Below are 13,430 nucleotides of genomic sequence, written 5' to 3'. Positions count from 1 at the left end.
CAGTATGTGTAAAACCTTAGCTGCAGCTGCAAGGCTTGGCATGAGTACCCCTGAGCAGTTGTGGGAAATGTACTTTATTGCATCCTTGATGCTAGGACCTGAGCCAGCTTCCTTGCCAGAGGCTGCACCCTTCCTGGGGGCTGCACTCCCCTCTGTGTTAAATTACAATTGTTTTGATGGAAGAGGCTGAGCCGTGCCTACTCCAGCCACACTTTGCTTGTGGTTAGTGTGGGAGATGTGGGTTCATGTCTCTCCTGCATCCCAAGCAAGGTGGGGATTCAAAGCTAGTGCCTCAGTGCCGTAGGGGTTCATCCATTAATGGCCTGCAGATAAAGCTGCCTTCCTTGCTGCCTTTCATTGAATGGTTACTCATACCCTTACTCACAAGGAAAGACAAGGTAGGAGAGGCTGTGCAGAAACTCTTGTCAGGACTTAACCATGAACTAGGGCTGATTCTGAGCAACTTCTGGAAAATTGTGCATAGTCACTAGGAAAAGTGGTCTTTGCAAAAGCTGGATGCAGCTTTTGATGTTCACCAGCAGGTTTCAACCTAGTAGACACATATGTAATAAGATCCAGTGGCAGGAAATCAGTGATCAACTTGATAACTCTTGAAATGTGCAGATTTTCAAAGGTGAAAGTGATTAACCACTAGAAACCATGTGCTTGTATCTTCCTGGAAATTCTTCATCACTTCATTTTGAACGTCCTTCCCTTGAAGTAGACAGCTATCATCTTCCACCAGTTACAACATGCGCATTTGCTTCAGTTCTTGCTAGTCAAAGTAGATCTCATTTAATTACAATTGAGAATAATGTTTCTTCTTGCCCAAATCCATCCGGTTTACCCTGTTTCCTCAATCCCAGTTCCAGTTTAGACAAACCCTGTTCCATAACTTCCTTCTTCCTTCAAAAGGAAGTCACAACAAATGAATATTGAAGAGCTCATGACTTTCTTTAGGCAAAGAAAAATTGCAGACAGATGTTTAAATTTAATATGCTGCCCACTTTTGTATTTCTTCCCTCAACTGTATAGTGAAATGTCTCTGTGAGTACAGGTAACTATGTTATAACTGAATTTGCTACAGACCAACGGATCAGGCATCCATGTGTCATCACAGAAGTCTGTGAGGAATTTCCTGAATATGAAAGATACCGTACCAACTCACGTCTATTATTTTGGTGAAATCTGAGTGCGATATTTTTAGATGCTTTTTTTCCAGTAATGCAATTCTGAAGTTTATTACATAAAATGTCATGTTTATTTGCAAGTGGCTCAGATCTTCAGCTTTTGCTTAATGCTATGTGCCCTCCTTGCTTGCGTGTCTGTGGTGGGGGAGACCAGAAGGGAGATGGAGACCCCACCTCTGGGCTGGGTCTGACATGAGATGGGATGTGTATGGTTCCTCTCTGAATATTTTTGGCTTTTGCATAGTGAATGGGTATGCAGGGTTTGGTCCAGGAAACGTTGGGAAGCTGATTCTTGATCTTCACTTTACTCTTACAACTTTCTTCTTTACCTGTTCCTCTTTCTTTCAAGTAGCTGGAGAACCTTTTGCTGTTTCTTTTAATATTCTCCATAGGTCTGACTCAGCTTGACTTTTGGCAATACTCCTTTTATTGAACACAGATTTCTTTGCTGATCAAATCCTTTTGCAATACTTCTGAGCCCTCTGCTACTCTTAATATGACTGCTGAGATGCTGACTCAGTTTGCTTAGTCTGGAGTCCTTCATAAAAGATTTTCTTTTCCTTAGGATAAAAGTTCCAGATACTACAGCAACTTTGGTTTAAATGTGAGCTACTTTCTATTCATGTCATCTATTTCTTCAGTCAGTTGAATTAATTTCATTCCACAAAAGGTACCTTTTAGAAATTGAAAAACTTAAGTCCTCCACTGAATTTAAGCTGAATCAGGTTGTAATCACGAACCACTTTTTATAACCAGAAAATACAGAGTATACTCTACACTTTCCGATGACTTCTCTATTATCTAAGCACCTTTTCTGATCACTTCCCTAGAGCCCCTCTTCTCATTTCCTTGCCCCAGTGCAAGTAGACAAGGCTCCCCTGTGTTTCACTCCCCAGGGGTATCCTGTGATTACTCTTTGCTTTTCCCAGAAAATCCTGCTCCTGTGCCTGACCACAAAACCAGGTGAAGAACCTGCTGTCCTTCCCTCTCCCTCTAAACAGGGAGCATCTGATCTCTAATCTCCCTGCAGGAAATCAGGATCTCTTGGTAAGACGTTTCCCAGTTGCATGGGCCAGCTGCACCTGGCTGCTGTGACCTGTACACACACGAGTGTGCTGGGCTTGGAGCACGAAGCTACGGGAACCACCTTTTTCTCCCCACAAACATCCCCCCAAGTGACCCAAACATTCTTATCCAGGCTTTTCCTTCTTATTTCCTGCAGTCCAGCCGATCAGTTGTGTGTATGCCAAGGCACAGCCCTTCGCACCTGAGCTGTGGATGAAGCCTGGGCTGGGAATGAGTGCTCCAGCTGCAAGACAATGCTGAGAGGGGCACAGCATTTTAATCTTATTTCCTGATGCACCTCCTAAATCCTGATGAAAGATTGTGATTCTGAGGATTCTCATCATTAGCAAATTAGATGTTGCAATCTGCTTCTAAATGAATCTTCTCAGGGGCATTACTCAGGGTCGGATTAAAATTAAGTGAGGGAAAGACTGATTAAAACGTTAGGTGAGTTTCCGTTCTATGTCTCTTGCGGGTGCAACACAAAACCCTTGAAAAGTCAAAGGTACTTTTATCCTCTTTTTTTCCTTTTTTTTTTTTTTTTTTTCTCTTCCAACTCTTCCAACCACCCTAGTATTACCATGCAGGGTTGTGGGAAGTTGGGCTCTCCAAGGATTTTGTCCATGTTAGTGGTGTTTCCTTTAACATAGAGTATCGCAAGATAGATGACACATTGCTGAGTGAGAAAAAACTGTTTCAAAGTCTTCTGTTTGTTGAGTCTTGGTCTGGCTTCTGAGAGGGGAACAATCCAGGGCAGCTCACAACAGGCTGACAGAGGCTGGTTGCACATCACCAGGCACCCAGCTTCTTATCTGGGGATGTCCCCTGGCCACTTTCGTGTTCCCTGACCCACATCAACCTTTATTTACCTTTTATAATCTTGGATTAATTCTGGCTGGATTCAGATGACTGGGACACCAGGCTGGTGCCATTAGGGTAATATGGAGCACTGCAAATGGGCCAATAAAATAATATTTGCTTTTAATTTTGACTGAAATAAATGACTTAGCGAGCCACTGCATTTCAAAGCTTTGCCACAGCAGATCAAAACTGTCCTGTTAATTAACTGCCATGTTAATTAATTAGACGTGTGTTTAGCTGCAGTCAAATAGCAGAGTATCTATTTTTCTCACGCTTTACAAATAGCATTAGCATTTCAAGTTTATTGTCTCCTATCTGCTGTGACTGAACACAAAGGGTGTTTATGATGAACAGTGCTTTAAGCTGTTCTGTTTCATTCTCCTTTCTGCTCCCACCCCATCCACTGGCATCCAACCTGCAACCTTCTCTTCCATGCCCACCTCCATTCCACATGGCCCCAAGGCCACTGGGACAGCTTCATGGTGTATGGCGAGACAACATTTCCCCAGACGTCTTGAAAACATTCAACTTTATATGAGATTGCTTACAAAGTGCTCTGATAAGGGTCATTAAACAGTGAATGCTGCAGAGTGACCAGTCTTCTTTATTCAGGTGGGTAAACTGAGGCATGGGGCAGTTGTCTGTGGTTATACAGCATGGAAGATGTGCCACCATAAAAAGCCATTACTTGATGCCTCAGCACACCGTCCTGTGAGGCACTGGTTCCCATCTCAGCTCTAAACTCTGTGCTTTGGTTTCTGCTCCTTCTGTTTCACCCACCAAAGCTCCTCGTAGTCTTGGTAACTGGAGGAGAAGTTGCTCTTCCCCACCACTGGCGAGTCTGCACAGGGCTCTCCAAGCCAATTAATACCGTCTTATTTAAAGCCCTCCTAATCCGATTAGGTGTCTCTCGTGAACGTACCAGCAACAAAGGCCGCACATCCAGAACTGCTATGCGATGCACGGAACAAAGAGTGTTTGGAGATTTTTCTGCTTGGGGCCTCTAATGTAAGAGCTCCAAATTTGCTGGGTGATACATGACATTTTCATGCCAGTGAGGCGTGATTCAATTCCTACTCAAGACCATAAAAAAGGCCCCTGCTGACATTTGGCTTCGACTCAAGGCCTACATCTTTATCAGAAAGCTCTGCTGTCTGCCAATTTTTGGAGTCTAACACACATATTCAGGAAAATGCAGGGACAGCTACAAGAGGCATGTTAATGAAACCAGACAGGTATACCAATAATCCAGCTTAAGTCTTTTTAGATTAATATTTGGCACAATAGGCTCTATCACAACAGATATTCTCCTTTTCTCTGAACTCTCAGAAAAACAGATTTAAAATTTGGCTGATTTTGTAGGCATCATGACAGAATTAGCATTTATTTCTAAGCTTCAGGATATATTGTTGCTCGTAAGAAAGGCAGCTACTTGAAAAATTTCTGTGTTGTCACTTGGACCCCAGGCTGATCTGGTGATGAAATGAGCTGTTGTTAAACAAAACCAAGATCTCACCAAGAAATGGCGAGTGTTACTCAAGGTGCATCATTTTCCTCTCAGAGTCTGCTAGAAATATTTACCTCCATTGCTGAGTGCCAAATATCTTCTGCTGTAACTGTAGTCTTTCTCCAAAGTGTAGATTTGAATTGTATAAAAAAATATTGTATTAGTGCATATATCATCATACAGAGCTAGGTATAAAACTAGTAGATGTAGGTGTGTGTATGTCATAAGCCTCTCTATAGGTCAACTTGAAGCATAGAATATAAAAGCAGGGATAGCAGGGTAGCAGGATAGATGAGGATAGGTTCAGATGAGCCTCGTGAAAGAGCGGAATAAACAGGGAGGGACAAAGCAGGCTGAACAACACATTCAGAGTCTTGAGGCAGTAGGAATTACGGACTTCTGAAGGACACACTTTAGGCAGGCTGTAAACCAAGTCCAGGATGAAAAGTTATATCCTGCCAGCTACGTGCAAAATGCCCTTTTTTTCAAAAAAAGAGGGTTTCAAAGCCCTCTTTGGATACTTTTTTGATCACTTTTTTTTTTTTTTTTTTTTTGGTGTATATTTAGAGGAAGTCAGTTGCAGAAAATATGCAGAAATCTTTCATGATCAGGTAATAGAAGGTCCAGGATGAATGAAATAACTTTGGTAAATGACTGGTAGAGCTTATGGGTTGGTTCTACTCTGATTTCCACTGGTATGAAGTGGAAATTTAGCCCACTAATGTCAGAGGCTAAATTAGTTAAAATGGGAGAAGAATTAGTGCTTTGAGAATGTTCCTCAGTTTCAAAGTTCTACTACATTTCAGGAGTGCTTCTGGATCTAGTGAGATAAAATGAGCTGCATGGATGTAAATGTGTTTTACTATTAAATGTCTGCTAATTTTACTCAGGGGAATAATCCTTGCTGCTCTTTGTCCAGCAGAGATTTGCATAACCTAAGGTAAGTGAATCAGAATTGTGTTTTAAGAACGAGGCTAGACCCTAAAGAATTTAAAACTAGAAAGGACATTAAACTACCCAAACTCATCTGAATGGCCAGGTGCTTTTCTCTATATTTCATCTTTCTAGATGCATCTTTCTCCAGCTGGGTAAAAGGAATGGAGAAGAAAAAAAGCAAGCAGAATGCTTGAAGGAGAAGTGGCATAAAAGAAAAATGAAGAACTACAAGCTTAAACAATGACAACAACAACAAAAACACACAAAAACAAACAAACAAAACAAACAAACAAAAAACACCCCTGAGAGAGCAAGCATTACTCCCAGGAAAATTACATTTACTGTGTCATGGTTAGATGGAGAATTTTTTCTTTGAGCTCCATTCTAATGCCATCATTTTTGTTTTGGCAGGTTTTTTGTCTTTTAGGGCATTAACACAGTTTGACCATCCCACTGGATTCTGCCTGTTTCTCTGAGGTGTGGTCACATAAAGCAAGATAGTGTGGATATCAGAAACATTGGGAAAAAATAACTTGAACTCAAGGACAGTATTCACCCTGCCTTGACTTCACTGAAGCCAGGATTTTATCTAGGGAATAAGATTACTGAACACAGCACAACCCTTCATGTACCCTGGGTGCTCATGTCATCAACTAATTGCTCTAGATTGCTTTCTCCAGATTTTACAAATGGCAACGACTATCTATGAGAAGCAGGCAGAAAGGAATTGTCTGGCTTCAAAAGGTTCTCCAATGGTCTTTGGGTTTAAAAAAAAAAAAGGGTTTGGGGTCCAGGTAAAGGGGTGACCCTGTCACAAAGCAGTAAATATGAACAGCTGATCTTTTAGCAACAGGTTACTTTCTCCATCATTGACAATATCTTCTTATCAACAAAATGTTGACTTTTCCTTTTTTCCTGTATTCAAGAAATTTCATCTGAGAAGGAGAACTTGCTTTCAAATTCCCATTCAGAATTATTCATCGCCACTTTACTCTCATTTGTCCCTGTGCCAGTGTTGCCATCTTACTTAAATAGCTCTTAATTCTTTAATGACTACCTGGTGATTAGTCATTTAACAGATTTATACAGAGCAATCATAACTCCATTTTCTAGTCTAAGTCACCCAAGCTCCTTTATTCTGTTCTTGTGTGATGAGTTCTCCATTTTTCTCTTCTTTTTAATGTCCCTTCTTTGCTCTTCTCCCACTTGGAATTCACGTTTTTGAGTGTGGGCTTGTGTGGAGTGGTGTAGATCAGACTGTCCCAGTCATTTGTACAATAGCATGAGCACATCTTCACCTACAAGAAATACCAACATGATGCACCCCACAATTTCTTCTGTATTTTTCTGTCTGCATCACAACAGACCATCTGTCTCTGAGCACTTTTGTCCCTGGTTTGTCTTTGTGGCTTTGGGTCTTAATGTACCTCAAAGAGGAGTTTTGATGTTCTGAGTGAAAAAGGTCTGTTATGAGGAACCATGGAGGTCAGTCAGGCTTCATTTAACTTTCACAAGTGGAGAATTGCAAACTTGGGAAGAACTGCAATCCCTTTACTCAAAATAGTACTTCTGAGCCACATGTACCTACAGAAGAACAGATACAGAACCATGAAGAACCCAACATGATGTAGTATTGGGCTCTACCATTTTTTTACAATTTGTCCTGGCACTTAAGATGCTAGTGGGGAAGTCTGGGACTTTGGGAATGACAGCTGTCACTAGACTAAGAAAGACGAAGTTATTGACTGTAAAGCACTAGTAAGGAGGCAGTTACTGGTACAACCTTCTCCTTACTGCCTGAATCATGCTGCCTGATACAGTTTTCACAAAGAGTGTTCATATTGTTTAAAAAAATGTGCTTGTAGCCCCTCTCCCTGTTAAAAATCCAAAGGCAGTGCTCCTGGAACTGCGAGTGGTAGATACTTGGTAGTTGAAATATGTTTGAGAAGATTTCCTGTTATCATCCTTCCTTGCTCCTGCTGTTCTGCTACTATGTTTTTATTACAAAAGAGGTGATGGTTCTTAAAAAATAAGGAGACGGTTATTATACATTGGAAAATGTCCAGCATTTCTTCTAAGATTGTTATTTAGAGCAAGTCTCTGGCATCTAGTCCAGTCCTAGTGACAGTCAGGGAAAAGTCAGATCTAGCTGACAGAGTAATGCAAACCAGGTTGGTAACTTGTAGTTAACAGCACACACAGTGGAGGCTGCAAAATGTTGATGAAGAAAATAAGCTTAAATTTCTTCAGTATAAATCACGGTGAGCTGTAACTGAAGTAGTCTACTACCACAGTCCAAAGTGCAAATCTCAAAGGAATAGCTGCTACCTGTTTTTTATAATGTCCTCTTTACCCAGCCATTAGAAAGACAGCAATGATAAAATGGAAATGATAATGCCTTCCACCCGAAGCAATGCCAAGCATGAGTTTTAGGGAAGATAATGAGCTTGATGGGAAGGCCATTTTGAAAGGGGCTGATGGATGGAAAAAAACATTCGCCAGGTCTAAAGTAGCTTCTAGATCAGAAATGAGTCCACTGGTGTGGACTTTATCTGATCATATGTGGATGGCTACAGTGCAAATATCTGCATCTGAGCTGGTTGTTTAGCATATTCATTGGAAGAAAAGAAGCATTTTGGGGGTTATGATTCATTTGATCCTAAAGCAAATGTCTACAATATTGATTATTCTCTAAAATTATTCCCTAAAAATACCTGTTTCTATTGACTTTTAGAGGTTCTTAAATTGGTAGCCGGGAGGAACACATCTGTATTGTAGATATAAAGATATATGAGATGAGTTTATCCTGTTGCCTGCAGCTCATTGACAGTTTGGGAAACCTGGAATAGTTATTGCTGTTCAACAAATAATCTCCTATACTATCTATCTTGTGAACAATAAGATCGTAGGACTTGTGCAGGATCTTTCCAATGTTTCATCTTCTCCTACAAAGGGACAGATGTGCTACAAATTATTGGGTACTGCAACTTAAATTACTAGTGCACTGTACCCAACAAACTTTCTTATTCTTCACCCAGATAGTAACGTAAAAGTTACGTTGCAGCAAAGGAATGGAGAATTGGAGAGAGACAAAAAGGAGTTTATGCTAATTAAAATCAAAATAGATCAAGAGTATTTTGGAAACTGAGGTTAAAGATATGATTTCCATGCCAGCTTGAGCTTGTAGCTTGCATGGAGCTACATGCATGTAGCTTGCATGGAGTACTGCACTGGAGTCACAGAAGATGTATAAGCATATTCCTCAGCTACAGTGACAGTGCAAATCTACCATAAAAATTGCATGAAAAGATTAAGTTACATTCCTGCAGCAGAAAAGAGAGAAATAGTTATGCTCCTCAGCAGACCACAGTCAACTGTCACACTGCAGTCTAAAAATGCTGTTATTGCAGGTATTGCAACTGCTTGGAATTTGTTGTGGCCTCCGTGCAGAAACCAGCAAAAAGGAAAAGAATACACATCTTCTGTCAAAAACAATTTCACTGGGGCGTGACGAGAAAGATAATCCACCACAAGAGAAATCCACACTGAAAAATACTAGCTGTAACTGAATGAGTGTCCAAATAGTACGTACACACACACATGCTTTTGTCACAGATAGGGAAAAAGGAAGCAGCTACTGTGGAGTAGCTAAAGTGGAGTTCAATTGAAAATGAAATTATATTTTTCCTCTCTTTCATTTTGTATGGATGCAGCAGGCAGGTGGTGAAAGGTAGTTGTCTTTGAGCAAAAATGTTTTTTTCCTTTGCATCTTAGGGTATTTTTCTTCAAAGTATGGTGTTGCTAGATAAGTGCTTCTTAAAGTATAGAAAGTGAGTTTTTTTTTCCATAGGTAAGATGGCACCACCTGAGAGCAATGCCCACTGATTTACAGGCAGATACAGCCCTTGCAAGTCTAACATGACAAGGGAATCCTGACGTGAGAGCTTCACTTCAGAGGAGAAGCAGAGACCAAACAGCTCTCCTATCAGCTGAACACCACTCAGCAGGACTGGACCAGCAGTATAAGTAGGTGCTGGCAGACCAAAAAAAAGTTGTCAGTTGTCTTACTCCCCCCCCAAAAAAAGTTGTCTTACTCCCCAAGAATATAATCATAATACGCACTCAAAGAGAAAAAGAATTGCTCTAAGGAAAACAAAAAAGATGCTGAGAAGCTGCTAGCTCTGAGTCCCATGTCTCAGTAAAGCAGTGACCTGCACTCTTTACTATATGGCACGTTAGATTACATGGGATAAACCCCTTCTCAAGCACTGGGGAGACATCAGGAGCCAAACTGACTCCAGCAGCCTCAACCCCAGGAGGAGGGGTCCACATTCACAAGTCCAGAGGTAGGACTGAGGTCCCAGCTTTTTCACGGTGTGGGGATTTTCTCCTACTGCTGCATCAGTCCCTGAAGGTGAGAACACCCTTGGTGTCTGTGCTGTACCTACCAAGGAAGCAACCCCAAATTGGGGGGTTCACAAATAAGTAACTGAAAACAGACAAGCCAACATTGATCTAGTATTTATAAAAACACAGGGTTCCTGTTATTTGTTGTGCCTTTATTTTATTTTTTTTCCCTGCTCTTTGAGGCTTGTAGTATATGCATGGCACATATCTGAGCTTTTATCTACAGCCATTAGGACTGGAACTTTCCTCTTTTAAATGAATGCTAAGATTCTCACATAATGACAAGAGCTGGGGAAAACATCAAATATCATGAGACATGTGAAAAACATCTTAAGCTGGCAGTACTGCACACAAAAAGAGACAGCTCTTGCCTTGAAGAGCTACAGTCCAAACACGAGACAAAGAGTGGTAGAAAGTAGCATTACCACAATTTTACAGATACAGCAAGATTAAGGAAGAACTCGTCAAAGGTGAAACTAAGCACAAATCTGTGGCTAGAGACCTAGCAATAGGGATACATTTCTTCTTCATTATGCAGTCTTAATTGTCATAGGGAAAATAAAATATTGTGCACGTTGCCAGAAGACTGTTTTCCTTGCTAAAACAGGAAAATTATGCTATTGTTGTGACAAATCATGCTAACAAATTGCTTTAGTGGGCCATAAGCTTCACAAATAGAATTTGTTGCAGTATGGGATGTACGTATTTTTCAGTGAAACCAATTAAAACATTGTTACAGCATCCAGCAAAAATAATTTTGAAATAGATCCAGTGAGTATTTCTCGAATTATTTGCGTGGGTGTGTGGAAAAGCAAACAAAATCACATGCCCTGCAATTCCTCAAAGCATCAGGAAGGTGACAGGTTGTGACCCTTCCTCTTGTATTGCTCTGCAGAATCTGGTCTAAGCCTTGACCAGAGCATAGAACATAATAAACCCCTTTTACCCACTGAAGTGACTGCATCATTTTCACTATGGGGTTAACTTGCTTCAGTTTGCCAGATTATTATAATCAGAAACCTAGCCAGTTCTCAGCTGTAGCTTATTTTGACAGCCAATGACAATACAGTGTTCTTTCAAGTTGTGGGAACATTGATTATGGTGGTTATAGACATGAGGCAAAGCTATATGTACTTGTTCTGTATTATTTAATGAGTCATTGAAATTAATGACTGTCGTGTCTTATCTTGCATTACAGTTGAGGAGCACATTGGTTATAGCCAACAGTAAGTTGAAAGGCTGGTTGTTTTGCTAATAGATCTGTTGTACTTGTGAGCAGTGCAGTCATCACTCAGTCCCCAGAATTTTACTGTCTTTGTGTTCTTGTAAAATCTTGTAATACCAGAGGCTATTTTTTAATTACTTGATTGTACCCTATTTCAAATTAATGGAAGTGAATATATCTGTTAGTATTAACATAATTCAATTAATCACATTTTAATTTATTTGCTGGTAGTTACATGGAATAATGAATTGATTAGAATGGTAGCATATGCCATCTTCGTCAATGACTGAATTAAAAAACAAAACCAATACTGAAGTGAAATTTTGAAGATTTAATTCATATAAAATCTCTGAACATTTTATTGATCAATGATATTATAATAAAATTATTGAATTAAACACAATCTAACACTGTATATATACTGTAGCTCTTCATGGCACTTATCACTGCAGCTTTTGTTGCTGTCTGACCCTATTCCAGTTAAGCTTTTATTTAAAGCATTAAATGATGAGTGCTTAAACTAAAACTACTTGATAATTACTTTGTGCTGCTGTTTCTTTGTTCCTATTGAAAAAATGGTTCTGAGAGCTGACCATGGAAGAGCCTGTGCTGGTAGGACATGATGTGTGAAACGCAGAAGGCCATGACTTCACCAGAAACTTGGCCCTGGTGACACTCAGTGTGCTTTTTTGGCTTCATTCAGGGGAAGCAGACCTTTTGAAACATACTATTACCATATTCTTCCTTCATGCATTGTCCTGCGTGAATAGGACTCATGGCTCCACTCTAGAGTCCCTGATAAAAGCACACACAGAAAGAATTTTGAAGATGAGGGAGCACTTTAAGTCCTGTGTGAGGTTTGGTTTGTCTTTTTTTTATGAACTTAATAACTAAGTACTTTCGAAAATTGTTTCTTTGGTTGCCATAGATAAGTACCATAAAACATACCCAGCAGGTAAATAGATATTTTCACACCAGTGTTCACTTTCCTCCCAATTTGCTCAGCCCAGAACTATTTCCATCTCTCCTTTCCCCGCACACAGAGCAATGCTGTGGTCAGTCAGAAATCTCATTGTTACAAAGTAGGCCAAAGAATTCACTTTCCTCGAGAAGTCAATCTGATTGATTTTTCTTTCCGTGTCTATTGATTACAAACCTTAAAGAACATTGCTATTGTCATGGTTGCCTCAGTAAGAGAAGATGGAAGTGAGACATAATAAAACTGTCTTCAGATATGTAAGAAGTAGCTGGAAGGAGGACAGAGCAAACTCTTCCTCTCATCCCTCGTGGACAGGGCAAATGGTTTAGGGGCTTAAATTCCAGCAAGAACGGTTATGTTAGGCAACAGCAAGACTGTTCTCAGTGATGAAGCACTGGAAGGCATTGCTAAAGGGGGCAAAAGTTCCTTAGCACTGGTGGTCTTTAAAATGTGCCTGGACAATTGTCTCTGACAAATTGCTTAGGGAAAGCTAAAATTGTCTTAGGACAGCAGAGAGATCTGAGAGACTCTCAGTTTTCTTTCCAAGCCCTGGTGTCCTGTGGGAGATGGGCTGCATACTTGGACTCTCCTGAGGCTCCACTACAAGTCAGTGTCAAAATTGGCATAGCTTGCTGTGATCACCCAGGGGCAGATGGATTTTGTGGAGGTACCATTGGGGTAGCACTGGCAGCAGGCAGGCAGGCAGGCAGGAAAAGAGGTGGCTGCAAGAGTTTCCACCGCCATTCCCCTTCCCAGCCCTTTCACAGCTCCCATTCTCGCACCACATATTCCACCTCCCACCAACCCAAACCCAGCCTTGTCCCCATTACCACGCCTTTGGAGCTGCAATGCCACTGCCCTGTTTCCTGTCCCATACCCCTGAGTGTATGCATCCTGCCATGCAACCTCACCACTGGGGCTGCTCCCTTTCTTGGGCACAGGTGGGACATTTTGATGTCCACGTGCTATGCATGCTACAGAAGCAGGAAACCTTCCTGCACCGGCCAATGCTACAAATAATAAAAAAAAACAAGTAACACCACTAGACCATTCAGCAAACTCCAAATAAATACCATGGGTTAATGAAAGAATAGAAATAATTAATTTAATTAAGCAGTACCAGTCAGGACAACTTTTTTTTTTTTCCTTTTTTCTTTTTTCAAAGGAGACTTGCCTGCAGCATGAAACTCTGAAGATCATCCTAAAATGTGGCATTTTACTATCAAGTTGTATGGGCACAGGACAAGGAATACAGTGGGA

Source organism: Cygnus olor, chromosome 4 (assembly GCF_009769625.2).
Source record: "Cygnus olor isolate bCygOlo1 chromosome 4, bCygOlo1.pri.v2, whole genome shotgun sequence".
In the NCBI taxonomy this organism is placed as follows: domain Eukaryota; kingdom Metazoa; phylum Chordata; class Aves; order Anseriformes; family Anatidae; genus Cygnus; species Cygnus olor.
This window is presented reverse-complemented; position numbering follows the sequence as displayed.